This window comes from Alosa alosa, chromosome 19, assembly GCF_017589495.1.
Source record: "Alosa alosa isolate M-15738 ecotype Scorff River chromosome 19, AALO_Geno_1.1, whole genome shotgun sequence".
Classification (NCBI taxonomy): Eukaryota; Metazoa; Chordata; class Actinopteri; order Clupeiformes; family Clupeidae; genus Alosa; species Alosa alosa.
This window is the reverse complement of record NC_063207.1, coordinates 16,898,383-16,914,187: the sequence shown is the minus strand read 5'-3', so window position 1 is coordinate 16,914,187 and position 15,805 is coordinate 16,898,383. Positions and strand designations below refer to the sequence as shown.

At 40.7% G+C, this 15,805-nt stretch overlaps 1 long non-coding RNA gene across 1 annotated transcript; it reads right to left on the bottom strand.

Annotated features, from left to right (window-relative positions):
• Positions 1 to 704: 704 nt before the first annotated feature.
• LOC125284472 lies at positions 705 to 10,992 on the bottom strand. Its single transcript, XR_007191868.1, has 2 exons — positions 10,953 to 10,992; positions 705 to 1,060 (listed from the first exon to the last, which is right to left on the bottom strand). It is a non-coding gene; the product is annotated as an uncharacterized LOC125284472 (long non-coding RNA).
• Between the last annotated feature and the right edge of the window lie 4,813 nt (positions 10,993 to 15,805).

Here is a 15,805-nt window from a genome sequence, read left to right as displayed (position 1 = left end):
GTGTGTGTGTACGTGCGTACGTGTGTGCATGCGTGTGTGTGTGAGCATGTTTGTGACAGAGAGAGAGAGAGAGAAGTGGACATGTTGTTGATGTTTGTGAGGGTGTGTGTGGCCTGTTGTGTGATAGACAGAAGAAAAAACAGAAGCTATCTATTTATAGAGAAAGAGAGTGAGAGTGACTGAGAAAGTGAAAGAGAGAGAGAGAGAGAAGTGTGTGTATGCATATGTGTGTGTGTGAGAGCAGATGTCACCACTGCAGCTGTGATGGCACAGCCTCCTAGAGGCTCTGCCTCAGCAGGTTGGGCACATACACACACACCCACATGCATACACACACACACACACACACACACACAGACACACACACACACACACACACAAACCCACACAGGCCATTTGTTTAAATTACAACTTTTCAATTAGAGCAGCAGTCGTAGCTCACTCCAGGAGGGCAGGCTCCAACAGCTCCACAGTGGATAATTCACACACACTGTGGCTGGTGCACACACAACACACACAGACACACACACACACACACACACACACACACACTGCACTCTTGGGAGTCATTAAACTAAAAATCCAGCTTCCTCTTCACAAAGTTTAGAAGAAACATGATAGTTCAGAAACACATTAGAGTCAGGAAGTAAATGCATTTGAAGTTAACTGCTATGTAATCATAAAATGAGACTATACAAAAAAGACATCAGTCAAGGCCACTTTAATTGTTATTCCTCTATTCTGGAAGTTTGCTTGAGAGAGTTCTGCATGCACAGTATACAAGGCAGATAGCAAAAATTCCAAACATTTCTGACCTCAATACTTTATCATCATAAGGTATCAAGTAATGACATTTTAGCTTGAGAAATTGCTGTTTTTGAATCAATAATAGTCAATAATACCAATGTATCATAGCACTTAATTGTGCTACAAATCATAATAACAGCGTAATAAAAGTGTGAGGAGATGTAGTTGGATGAATCTGTGGGTGAGGGTTATGTGGGTGTTTGTGAAGAGTCAGCCTGCAGATACAGGTTAAGTCCTTCCAGCTGCAGCCTCTCTGTGGGATCATAAGATTCAGACATTAACTTTTATATCTGTAGAATTCCAGAGTCAATCAAGAAATACACATACACACACACCTCAGACTCTAACTGTATAAATACACACAGACACACACAACATCCTCACCCTCATACAAACTAAGGCCATGTTCACAAAAAGACAGTTTTTTTTATCGTTTTGGCCTTGCTTCAACACGACCAGAGCATTTTAGGTGATCAAAATTATATTTTTCGAAAACGGGTTCCAGGGTTGTTTTTTTGAAAACCCTGTTTTGCCCTTGTCGTGCGAACAGCAAAAACGGCATTTTCGATGACGACATAGCCCAACCCGTTAGGCTACCTCTGACCCTTAAATCCAACTGCACTCGACCTGAAACTCATATAGTATTGCTGGTAATACTAGTTTTCATACATGACATTAGCCTACCTAGGATTACTCTCAGTAAACATCACAAACTGCTGCTGCACCGCGCCAATAGCTTATCATGACTTGGTGAACAGTGTTTTCCCTGTGTGTTTTCCCAATGCATTCTACTGTCAGTGACTGACGCAAGAGAACTAGTCATCAGTGGTTATTAGGGCAGTGCCATTTTAGTTTAAATTATTTTGTGCCGGTGTCATTAACATAATGTCTTACAACATAAATAAATGCATTCATAGTCTAGTGAAGTCAGAAGAAGTCTTGTAGGTCTCTTAGAAATCATGTTACATTCGATGCGCACAGTGCACACAATGCGAATGTGATTTGATGCAGGCAAAAAGTATTGATTGTTGGTAACGAAGGTAAATGGCATTATAGCAATATATTACAAATGTGGTGATGGAACACAACTTGGGGAATAACATTTAGTAGTCTTGACAGTATGCACTTGTGGTGATAGCGTAGGCTACAGCTAATGTGACTATAACGAAAGAAAGTAAAGGAGATGATTTGCACCTCTGTTCACCAAATAAAGGACTGGCCTGAACTCTTCAAAAACAGTGAAAATGAACTTTATTAGTTTAACAGTTGAATTTAAAACCGAATTGTCCTCACGCGATGCCGTTTTTGTGTAGACATGGCTTAAATCATGAAACACACACACACACACACGCACACACACAAACACACACACACACACTCTGATGTACATGCAGAAAGGATCTACACAGAAGATATACAGACACAGTCAAAGAGAGCCACAGAGACCCCCCTCCCCTCACACACACACACATACACATACACACAGACCTACTGACATCTGGTGAGTCAGATGAGTGCAGGGACCACGTTCTGTCCTCTGACTTGGGCCTTGTTTCATATGAGTTGACATTATGGTAATTCACTCACACAACTGTTCTATTGTTACCCCCACAGAAATGTATGCATGCTCCAGTAGTGTCCTGCTAGAGACTGCATCATAATCATGGGCACATACACACACACACACACACACACACACACTCGAACAGAAAGCAATCTAGAGGAAAAATAATACTCAACCCTTCCTTGAGTTGACTGTAGAAATTACTGTGTTCAGAATGAGTTCTGTTAAAACCACTCTCTCTCTCTCTCTCTCTCTCTCTCTCTCTCTCTCTCTCTCAATGTAAGACAGCGGTAAACATTCTATCATGCATCTTAGTTTGTTAATGTAACATCTGTCAGCTTAAGTTTTGTCAGTTGCCACGTCATCTTATGCATATGCTAAGATTGCTATAATCATGCGCATGTACATTGCCACAGAAAGAACTCAGTTTCATACCAAGAGACCCTGCTCTTGCATAGCACATCAGAAAAAATGTCTAAAAATACCAGAATCCTTGCAATAGCATTTGTCTACACATCAATAATTCACTTTAGAATGATAGAGGTTTTGGGTAACACTTTACTTTAGGTTTCTACATAAGAGTGACATGACACTATCGTAGCCCTAACACTAACCCTAATCCTAACCCTTACCCTAAACCTAGCTTGTCATGACAAAAAACAAATGATACTTGACAGAAGCGAGTGACAGAAGCGTTATGTCATAAACGTTTATGACTTGTTTATAATGTTTATGACACGTTCATGACAGTCACTCTTATGTAGATACCTTCAAAGCTACGTTTATACAGTGACGATGAAAAGAGAAGATGCAGAAGTGGCGTCTCGTCTTCATTTTTTTTTTCGCGTTTAGACGAGCATTCTCAGGGGGAAATCTTTGTTTATATGAAGACGCATGTGATACGAGTATGTGATATTCGATTGGATATGCATTCCAGACCGCTGAGTGGTGGGGTGATAGAACCCCGGTACGTCACGCGCAGACATTCTAATTTGACAGTTTAGCCAGAGAGGTAACCAAGGATCTTTGGTTTAGCCGTTTAGACGGAGACGCAACCCGGGTCGTCTTCAAAACTCTACATTCTGGAAGGAGTCTTCAGATTTTTGTGTCTTCAAGCCCCGATGGCGGGGTCGCCGTGTAAACGAAAGGCACTTATGATAAAATATTTTGTCGTCTTCCTTCGCAATCGTTCTCGTATAAACGGCCCCCAAGTTTTTCTGGTGGGATTTGTGCACACATTCAATACCTGGCCATATTTTGTCTGCTTCACTGATACAACTGATAAAGCTCAAAGATGCCTCCAAAGACCACTTATTCTAATAACCGTGATTTGTGCCTTGTCTTTGTTAGGAGATATTATATCTGGTTAGCAGTGGTTGTGCAACAGTCCAAACAGTGACTGAAAACAGGGGCGAGTTCTACCCTGTCAGCACAGAACAACACACATCTCAACAGTTGGAGAAAGAGAGGGGGGAGAGGGATTGGGGAGAGAGAGAGAGAGAGAGAGAGAGAGTGGAAGAGGGAGCAAGAGACAGAGAGAGCGAAAGAGAGAAAGACAATGTTGTATTTTTCCCTCCATTGTGCTGAGGTCTGTCTTCTGGTGCTGGCATCCACCCACAAAGAATCATTGTGCTTAAAAAGAACCACAAGCTATGCAGCACAGTGATGCTGGGTGCCAGTCAACATCAGCCGGTCCTATTCCCACATCTCTCTTCCTCTGCCTTTCTCTCAGTCTCTCTCTCTCTCTCTCTCTTTCAGTCACTCTTTGTCTTCTGCATTATTTATGCCAGTGGTGTCGTTATTGTGATATGCAAAATCTGAATGAAATACAGCCACTGTTTCAGACGAAGACAAAAGCAAGGAGTGAGAGAGTGAGTGAGAGAGTGAGAGAGAGAGAGAGAGAGAAGTGGTACAGTATAGGGGATGAAAATAAAAGGAGAGTAAAAAGTGCCGTAGACAACTTTCCTCTAGCAGCATGGCTTCAGTCTATCCCCCCAGGCTACACAAGTGGAACCTTAATGTGAGCCTTTCGCCTCAGCTCGTCTGTAGCTGTAGCTGTAGCGGGCCCCATGATGGCTGTGCCACTAATGAAATATTACAGTGCCAGCTCACTAAGCCCAGCGATGTATGTGTGTGTGTGTGTGTGTATGTGTGTGTGTGTGTGTGTGTGAGTGAGTGAGTGAGTGAGTGTGTGTGTGTGTGTGTGTGTGTGTGTGCGTCCTTGCATACACGCATGTATTGCTCAACACAATAGACAGACTAAATGACAATGTTGTTCCAAAAACAGGGAGGGAAGATAATTATCTGATGTGAATAGATGCACTGAAACTCTATCCTTTAGAATGTTTGCACCAATGGGGAAAGTTGTTTTCCAGGGAAGAGTTGGCGTGTGTAGCCTATGATGAGCATATATATTAAAGGTGCTTTAAGCAATGTTACTCGGTTTCTAAGCTAAACATTTTTTTGTTACATACAGCAAACATCACCTTACCATCCGCTAGCTGCCAGTTCCCTGAATACACTGTAAAAAAATGTGGTCTCTGTGGACAGCCCAGGCTCCAAAAACGGCAACAAAAACAGCCTTGTCCAGCCTGGAACATAAAAACATAACAAACTGTTCCAGCCAATCACTGACGAGGTGCACGTTTAGGAGAGTTTCAATTGCACGGGAGGGAGGAGGAGGGAATAGCGAGCTAGCTGTCTGTTTTGTTTGAATGTCAACAGAAGTGACGTTACCCAACATCCTTTAGAGCACCTTCAACTTAACTGCATTGTGCGCATGTGTTTGTGCTTGTCCTGGCGTGGGCAGAATTCAGAACAACCTTTTAATCTGTGCAGAGATTAGATTCTGAGTAAGCACTGAAATCCCTGTTTATTTACATGCCAGGGGTCTCTTCAATATCTGTATACAAAACATCTTGAGAAAATTCTCCTGACTCCTCTGTTTATCGGCCTCTCCTTGCCAGGGTCTCCTTAAGCTTCTTTGAAAACTATGGGGTAGAGCTGACATGAAATATTTCAAACGGTATAATGCTTGAAGTAGTTCAGTCAAACCATTATGCTATTGATTTGAATAGACCTCCTCCTCTTCCCACTTCCTCACCTCTGGCAAGTCACTAGAAGCAATAAATAAAACATCAAAATATATTTTTCTTTATGGATGCCATAGAAAAACAGCCTCAAAAGTATAGGCCTATATTTCTAGTTAGTTTACATAGTTGTCATATCACGGATATGAGATTGAACAGTGTTATACAGCCTATGTATACAGTACACTCTTATTTTAACTTCCTCCCATTTCATCCCATCGCTGAATAACTTCCCTCTAATCAATATCCACAGCTGGCCTTGGGCCCTTTCTGCACTGAGGAATGGGGATCAATCATAAGGTGCACTGGGTGTGACTGAAACCTGTGTGTGTGTGTGTGTGTGTGTGTGTGTGTGTGTGTGTGTGTGAGAGAGAGAGAGAGAGAGAGAAAAGAGAGTAATTTATTGAGCACTAAGCACTGACTCAGAAACGTAAGCACACCTGAATGACCTGAGTTGACTTTTGCTGAATGTTGCTAGTGTTAGCAAAGATTGCCTTTACTGCCCATACAGCATGTATACATTGACATAGAAGGAAAAAGGAGCTGTAGTTAACCTCAGAAAAAGAATATGATGCACTAAAGTGCCATGTTTACACAATGTTCATATGACACTTAATAGAGCTGCACAGTCCCGCCCACAGCCGATGCCGGATGTAAAAATTCAATGCAATTTCTCCATTGACAATTGTGGTATAAGCCATAAAAACTTAACTGCACGTGGTAGACTTAAAACCAGCTACGGCTGTACTAAGCGATTGTATATGCTCCTATAGACACCAAGAGTTCATGGGGCACTAACCTTGTTTTGAGATAAATGCTTTTTATTCACGATCTCTTGGATAAGTACTTCATTACCCACAATCCCACAGTGATGCCTCTGATTGGTGGAAAGGCCGTTATGGTCATAGTTTGAAACTTTCTCAGCGAAAAATATTGACAAAGATGGCGAAAATCTTAATGTGATTAAAAACTTTCTTGACGAATATTGGTACTTGTATCAACAAGGATTGGGGTTTATACATCACACAAACTTAGTCAGGGCCAATACACTATCAAATAGACCACTGTAAATGTTAGTTTAAACACTCAAACTTTCCAGGTAGCCGACAGGCTAACCTTTAGCATTTCCGACATTGTATGTCATTACATAATGCAGCTAACATTAGCCTACATGCTGCAACACAGGTATGAAATATATTATGTTTTAGTGAGTGTCCAAAGGGGTGAAAGCCACTTTAAATCGGGTCACATTATTGACTGTTGTGTGTCCGAGAGTCAGTTTGTGGGTTTTGTAAGGGCCAGCATGAGGGACAAGACCTACAAAGTTGTGGTGAGTTAAGCAGGGAGGTTGGTAACGTTAATGCTGCTAGCAGTGCTAGTTAACATTAGCTAGGCTACTGTAGCCTTCATACTGTATGATTCATATCAATCATTAACCTAGGAATACTTCGTGTATTTAATGAACATTTTGTGTAATAATTCACGGCAAATTAATAAACTGAATATGGTGGTCCAAGAGCAGACCATGCACCAGTCCATGCATCAGCCCGACTGAGCAGTGATGACAGCATAGGATGAGTCAGGTAACGTTACAAAGCACTGCTGTTAACGTTAACCGTGTTCACACACACACGATATAAAATACACGATGATAAATATAAAATTCAATATCAAAAGACTATTATTTACACGATTACTCTTGAAATAACTGCTATTAACTGCACATTCACTATATAAAAATCACTGTTTGGAGGAAAGGGTTCGCGTGCTGTCATTGGAAATGGCAAAATAAATCGCGCCGATTTTGCCTATATTATTCAGTGAGGCGCGGTGGTTTATGGGATGAGTAGCTCCTTTGCTCGGAAATGAAAATATGTACAGTCTTGTACCTTTGACTTTTTTTGGATTTTCTCCTCGTTTTTTCACTCGAAATGATATGTTGTATGCTTATGAGTTATGCCGTAGCTGGTTAGCCTAAGACATGCTGTAAAACTCTTTAGATACGGATTTTTCCAAACGTCAATGGGACAAATGAATGGGAATCTTACATCCGGCACCTAACCGCATTTTGGCTGTGGGCGTGACTGTGCAGCTCTATAAAAAAAATTATTAACTAGGGGTGGGCAATACGGACAAAAAATAATATCTCGATATTTTTTGTGATTTTGACGATAACGATAATTAGTCCTTTAATTTAATTATATCCTTTAAAAAAAAATTTGTAAAAGTCTGAGTTACTTTACAGCTCATTATTTATGAATAGCATCAATTCAATAATAACCAATAACCTAACCTGTGACTTTTTAACCAAATCAACCAATGCATTGTCACTCTATGACACATTTCCAATTTTGCCCCCATTGTGTGTGTGGCAATGACATGGTCTAGCCAGCTACATTAGAGAAGATGACTAGGCCTAACAGTTTCTCAAGAGAAAGTCTGAAGCTGAAGTTCCTTTCAAAAACCTTTACTTAGGATTCACTGTAAAACTAAGCAGACCAACAGAGTACATCTCAGTTATTCCCTTCGATGTTTTGTTTAAGAGAAATCATGTAGGCTAGCATTCCAAGTTACAGAATAGAAACTAATGCGTTAGCTTATGGCTAATGTATATGAGAAATCCCATAGAGATGCTAACAGTTAGCATAATCAATACACGTAGATATTTAGAGCGAACTTTAGTCCATTTACAAAAGGGTTACATGAGTAGAGTTCTTTGTTTACAACTGACTACTAAAATACTCAAAGGCAAATGTTTTCTCTCCATATAATACCATGTAAGAAAAAAGGACTGTCTCATCAATGCTACGTGAACAGAAGTAGCTGCACAAAATCCCTTGTAGCCTAGGCTACGTCTTGATCTGGCTACACAAAATAAATATTAGACCTGCATGTGACAACGTGGACCCACTATGGATCACGTGACACTGTCTGCTGCAACGGGGCTTCTCTTGCATACACCTCCTGGATTTAGTGAATGTATGGGGTTTCAATGCATGATTTCGAGTGTTTTCCCCCATAAGTATTTTAAATACTCGATAATGTAAATTTGCACATCGTTAAAACAACAATCACGATATTATCGCAGACGATATATATCGCCCACCCCTAGTATTAACACAAAAATCTATTGAGTTATATATCCATTCTTCAATTAATTCTTCCCATTCAATCAACCCCAACCATCTACTGATACACTACTGAATTAAGGTACTTCTCCAACACTAGCTAGCTGTGTTGGTAGATAATGTTTGCAAATATCTCTAATTGCCCCACTTTACCCCTTGGAGAGCATGAATTTTAATCGACCTCAGTCTCCACTAGTGTCATTCTCGCAGGCAGTAATTGTATGTGGTATTCATACTAATACGTGCTAATGTGTCTGGACGCGCTGCAGACAGCTGAAGCCGTCCCCAAAGCACTTCTCCAGGTGGCGTCCCCCTGGGAGATCACGATGGCGCTGACATAATGGAACGCTGACGTAATGGCTGTGTCTCCTTGGCATTCTGCTTACATAGCTCTGATGATGTCAGCTTGGCTGCGTCTACGAGTGTCTGGTCACACAACGTGACTTTGTGCCCGCCACAGAGATGGCCAACTACTGTGTGTTGTGTGTGTGTGTGTGGGGGGTGGGTGCATGAATAGCTGGCTGTTTTGTCTGTCTTTATATGCATGCCACTCAGCATGAAACACACACACACACACACACACACTCACACAGTGTAGCGGCATATTATCTTATCTGTTATCTGACTCTAAGAGGGTCTTACTTTTATGGAATCCATTTTTGGTTCTTTCAGCATTTATGTGTGTGTGTGTGTGTGTGTGTGTGTGTGTGTGTGTGTTTGCTTTAAAGAATGCAGGAATCAATGTGGCTTCATTTGTTTGCCTGATATGCATATGCATGTTCGAAAATAACATGTCACAAACATTTCAGCAGACATTGCATTTCATAATTTTTATATTTTAAAATCTTGTTCAGATTAAATAATGCAACCCATATTGGTACTTAAAAACATATCACGGTGTCAGAGTATGCTTGTGTGTGTTTGTGTGTGCATGTGTCTCTCTCTCTCTCCCTCTCTCTCTCATATCAGTCTACCTAGACATAATAGACAGCGGGACTGACTGACTCCTGGGAAAGCACTTAGAGCACAGAGCAGCAAACATACACACACACTCACACACACGCACGCACGCGCATACGTACATCTGCACAAAAAAGGTAACAAATTAGCCACACGGTCACACATGATATTTGCATACACGGTCACACATGTATAATATTTGCATACACGGTCACACATGTATAATATTTGCATACACGGTCACACATGTATGGTATTCCATCATGTTCATCAAGCGCACAGTCACACAGCCGCATAGGATGCACATACATACACTACATGTGTAAATGCAAATACACGTGCTAATACCTGACTGAAGTGAGCAGAATGGTGTCTGCTGTAACCAGGGGCGATTCTAGACCTAGAGCTTTGCTGGGGCACAGGCCCCCAACTCCCAATACATAAAAAAAAAAACATTTAAATGTGCGCGCAATATGAAATAAATGGCTTTTACGTCTAGCCCCCATCATGTCCTCATCCATTTCTTGCCTGTCTTTCTCCTCCTCCTGCCTGGTACTGGACTGCCCAGCCTGTGCTCTTTCTCCCCTCTCTTCTCCTTCTTTTCGACCTTCTTCTCCTCCTCCTTCTCCTCCTCCAGCACTCTCTCCCTCAATTGTTGTAGCAGCCACTGCAGCAACATCCAAACACATAGGCATAAGTAGGCCTACTGTATACTCACTGCATGAATTGAATAGGCTTTCCTACACAAGGGAAGCTTATTTTTAGTCAAAATTGAGATATACTTCCCTCCCAGGCAAGGGTCCTGTAGTCATCCTGGCAATACTGCAGTTCTTTGTAGTTTAAATAGCCTACTAAAGCCTTCATACTGACTTTTGGTGATAATTTGCAAATGTAGCCTAATCTGATTATTGATTGTCTGAGTCTGATTCTGTGTAGATTATTATAGGCTACATTTACAAATGCAGCAAACTTATTTAAGTTTGCCATTAAACCATTGATCAAATCACAGAACTGGCTATTACCAGCATAAATGTTACCTTTAAAGGTGCCATGTGTAATGTCCGCCAAAAAATCAATTCATACTCCCCATTCCATAAAAGACGGGGGCAGTATACCTCCAGAAAATGAGTTGGTCTACCCTAGAGTAACAACCGAGAAACGTGTATTGCAGTTTGGCTGGCGGTTATGTTGCCCGCATACCGCATCTCATGGCCGAAACTGGTATTATGACACCTGTCAGGCTGTGGCTAGTAATTTAGCATGCTAATTCAGGTTGATATCTCTGCAGCACTATATATCATCAACCTTATTTCTTCTCATTCTTTTGATGCGTGTAGCTAATTTTTTGGATATTTTTACCTCAATTCTTACACATGGCACCTTTAATGTGGGAAATTATCATACCTCCCTCGTCCTCCTCATCTCTCCTCACTGTTCCTTTCCCTCTGCCTCTGTTCAGGAAGAATTGTCTGATGTCCATCTCTGAATAGTTTATCAGAAGGCTATGTTTAGTTTTACAGTAGGACAGCTTCACAAACAGTATAGGCTACTTTTACAGAACTCTCTCTCCAGTATATGTATAAATCATTATTAATTGTCCGCATGTGTGCATGCAGCCTACACATGGTGTGAGTGTGTGTGTGAGGGAGAGAGCACAAGCTGGTAAACTGTTGCTAAATTTAGGCTACGACGATAAGCATTGAAAAACAGATGCTAATTATGTGGGCAACATTCTCTAACAGCGATCAACTTCTCATTTTTTCTGTCAAACAAGTTGTGAATTTGTTGAAACATTAAAACAGGGGACGACTTACTCTGTGCTCAAAGTGATATGACGAGTTCCAGCGGACGAAATACTCGGAAGAATCTTGTGAACGATTTTCATTGGTTGTTGCGTTCAATCTTATCCAGCTACAGAGGTGCTATTTCCTGATTGGCTATTATGGCCCCTTTCTATGTCCTTGTTTTTTTTTATTGGCTGGTAAGTGACAGGCTCGAGTCATGACTAAAGCAGGCACGGAGATGCGCTCACTCATGAATGTCGTTTCCAGAGAGAGCAGCGTTAGAATTTTACTAGGGCACTGGAGACTTTTACTAAGGCACGTGCCCCAGTGAATAAGGTCTAGTGACGCCCCTGGCTGTAACTCACCCACACTGTCAGTCTGCAGACATACCACCAAATTATATTGTGTGTGCTTATGACTCTCTCTCTCTCTCTCTCTCTGTGTGTGTGTGTGTGTGTGTGTGTGTGTGTGTGTCTATTCAAGGATGTTGTGACTCTGTATGTGAGTATGTATTCTTGTTAGAAATGACACACTCCTAAAGGAATCCAGTAACATTTCTGAATGCTTTGTGTGACTCCTACAACCCCAAATCAGAAAAAGTTGGGACGTTGTGCAAAATGCAAATAAAAACAGAATGTAAACCCATATTTAGCAGTAAAAAGGACATAGACAACATGAAAATTAAAATTTGGACTATTTCATGGAAAATATATGTTCATTTTGAATTTGATGCCAGCAATATGTTTCAAAAAAAGTTGGGACAGGGAATGTTTACCACTGTGCTGCTTCACTCATTCATTTAGCAAAATTCTGTAAATGTTTAGGAACTGAGGAGACCAGATGCTAGAGTTTTGAGAATGAAATTACTCATTACTGCCCTTGCCAAATGTGCAAGATGCCCATGCTGTAGGCACTAATGCTCCTCCACAACGTTGTAGATGTTGGGTTTTTGAACTGAGCACTAAAACAAGTTGGATAGGTTGAATTGAACAAGGGTAATTCAGTATTTAAAATATTGTTAACAAATCTTGTTCCATGTGCCATTTTTTGAGCCCCTGCCCCTCAAAAAGTCTGCACGGCCCTGTCCCCAAATACTTCACAATTTCATGTTAAGAAACATTAAAATTACATTTTTTAACAGTCATTTGTGCACACAGGTTTACACAGAATACCCCTACATCTTTACTTCTAAGAGACTCTGCCTCTCAGATGCTCTTTTTTTATATACCCAATCATGTTGCCAGTTACCCTAATTTGTTGTGAAACATTCCTCCTTTTGTTTTCTTTATCATTACACAACTTTTCCAGCATTTTGTTACCCCGTCCCAAATTTTTTTGAAACGTGTAGCTGTTATCAAATTCAAAATGAACATATATTTTCCATGACATTTTGAAATTTGTCATTTTCAACATTTGATATGTTGTCTGTGTCCTTTTTGCAACTAAATATGAGTTTAAGAGATTTGCAGATTATTACATTCTGTTTTTATTCACATTTTACACAGCGTCCCAACTTTTTCTGATTTGATGTAGTTAAGGATTTGACTTCAGCCTCTTTGATTCAACAACCTGAGTGAAGTCGCATCTAATTTCTAATCTACCATGCATCTAGAGTTAATTACAGGGTTAGCTATATTTGCTCACCATTTGTGTGTTGACATTATAATTAATTAAAGTTTAAGTATGGATTAGCACTATTGACATACAGGAGTTTAAGAGAAGAGCTATGACTTGGAGAGAACACTTCTGTGCACATGAAAAACAAAACCTGAATTTCTCAAAATAGTTTTTAAAACAACTGAATGAATTTGAAGGATGGAATGAAGGTGAAGTAAAATTGGGTTGGCACTGGAATGCTTTTTAGTCTCTCTTCTGCCTCCTGGACTCTGGACTGAATGCCGAAACCCAAACAGTGACGCGGCGTAGCCAAATATTTACCTAAAACCCCTGTCCGATCCCCCTCTCTTCCTTATAGCAAACCCCTTCCACTAAAAAATAGCCCCCTGTTGTAGTTTGCCCCCACCACCATACACGTACAAAAACCTACCACCTTCTGTCTCTGTGTGTTGCTGTTGGTGAGGCTGGATATTATCAACATGGAATAGGGGTGAATGAGGACATGTCCTGATGTGTGTGTGTTTCATGGGTGCCTACCACCATTTAAGAACTCTACCACTTTTCTCACTTCTCTGATCGAATTACCATGCATAACAATAGTTTGGTATCTAGTATCCATCCATACACATTATAAACACATCCATATAGAATTAGAAAGCATTAATAAAGCCTCATAATGATTGACATAAGTTTTCATAAAATGTGTATACCTGTACATAGCCATGATTGCATTCATAAAATGTAACGATGTTATTTCGTAAGCCTTTCTTTAAGTTTTAAGTTAGTTTTTTTAAGTTTAAGTTTTTAAGCCCATTGTCATTGTTAAGTAAACATAACATTATTTGAATATATTAATGCATGATGAGGTGCTGTTGGGTCACTATGTTTATACGACGTTGTACTACCTTACAGCAGATTGCATCTAGTAGTCGTAGTGTTGTATGTTGAAAGTGGGTGTTTGATCATTCTGCTATCTTCAGCTGAAGAATAAAGAATGTTCCAGAGATTGATGATTCTACGAGAGAAAGGAAAAGATCCACATCTGCCAAGCATAAGGGCCAGCTTCCAGCCACTGATGGCCTTCACCTGTAGTCAAAACATGGAGGAGGAATCCAAACTCTCTCTCTCTCTAAGTGTGTGTGTGTGTGTGTGTGTGTGTGTGCATTTGAGAAGAGGTTGATGATGTGACAATAACCTCCTTGGATGGTTGGCGCTACAAAATAAAACTAGAATTACCATGTAGTGGTATGTCTCTGTACTGCCGTGAATTTCTGGTTGACATAAATTTGTGTGGTGAGGCATGTAGTACATAGAGAATTGAACCAGTTGATCTATTAGTCCAAGTGAACTTTCATACTGAATTAGAAGAAGGGAGCCTCAAGTTATTCTTGAGAAATATTACGTTCACAAGAAGGAGACATACATGTGGTCACGGTGACCTTGAAGTTCAACATTTGACCTTTGACCTCCAAAATTATGATTATTTCATCTTTGAGTCCAATTCACTACGCATACCATGTTTGAAGCCTGTGCCTCAAGAAGTTCTTGAGATATTGCGTGCACGACATCAGGACAGACAGTAATACGTACGTAAGGCCAGGCGGACAATCCGGCCGCTGGAGTGGAAGCAAACGAAATGTATCAGATTGAAATAGTTTCAAGCATGAGGATATAAAAATTTCCCTCACAATGGAACTTTTCTATTTTAAGTAACAAGAACTGCACGGTCACTCTATAAGGAGCATGACATTGAATTACCCTCAGTTTGAAGGACACACTCTTAATCTGTCAAGGTCTTGTTTTATATTGTAATATCTTTGGCTGATAGTTGGGGATTCCAGACTTCAAGGTCTAAAGTGGGCTTTCAAAACATCAAAAACTAAAACATTTACTTCACAGAAGACCAACCGTCATAGCAGATGCACAGCCCTGAAAGACAACTGACAATAAGCCTCTGAATGGTTCTTTATCAAACTGCTTCCCACCCTCTCAGAAGACTGAGAGGACCTTTTGAAGAGTCCAACATCAGCAGAACAGCAGCAGACTAGGGGTGTATTATCTATCTAATACACTTTGACAGGGTTGAGAACACATATGATTATGTGTTGATGTTAGTATGTGTGTGACGGAGTGCCATCACTACAGTTGAGTATGCGCTCTGACTGCCATACCAATGGGCCTGGCTCTTTGTCATTGCGGTCAAGCTGCAGGTTTAGTGCCCCGGACACCTGGGTTCAAGACCGGGTGGGGTCACTACTCTCTCCCTTCGCTACAATGTGATTCAACTTAAGGTTTCTCTTAATTTCTATTGTCAGATGATGGGGTCTCGTTTTCATCATTCATTCCTTTTTTGGTTTTGTCGTGCTGGTAGAGTTGGTAATAACGACACATGCACACACACACACTCAGAACATTATAACATATACCTACTTACCCATATATACTTACACACATGCCTGTATAAATTAAAACATGGCCACCCACAAATACAGAAACAAAACACCACACACACACACACACACACATTCCAGACTGGGACAGGCATGTTAGCTTCCCCTGTGTCTGTCCCTCTGTCCTGTGGAGAGTAACTTTGTCAGAATCTTTTATTAAAAACTCCCTCCGTGCCACACACACACACACACTATTATGGTTACACTCCTAAAGGCAGCTTTATTAAAATAGAAACTTCCTGTGTGTGTGTGTGTGTGTGTGTGTGTGCATGTGTGTGTGTGTGTGAAATCTCAATACCATCTGGTGCGGTTTGGTTGGGCCTTGTAGTTGCGGAAGTCTGTGGATTAGTGTGTGTATGTGTCTGTGTTTGTGCATGTGTGTGTGTATGTCTGTGTTTGTGCATGT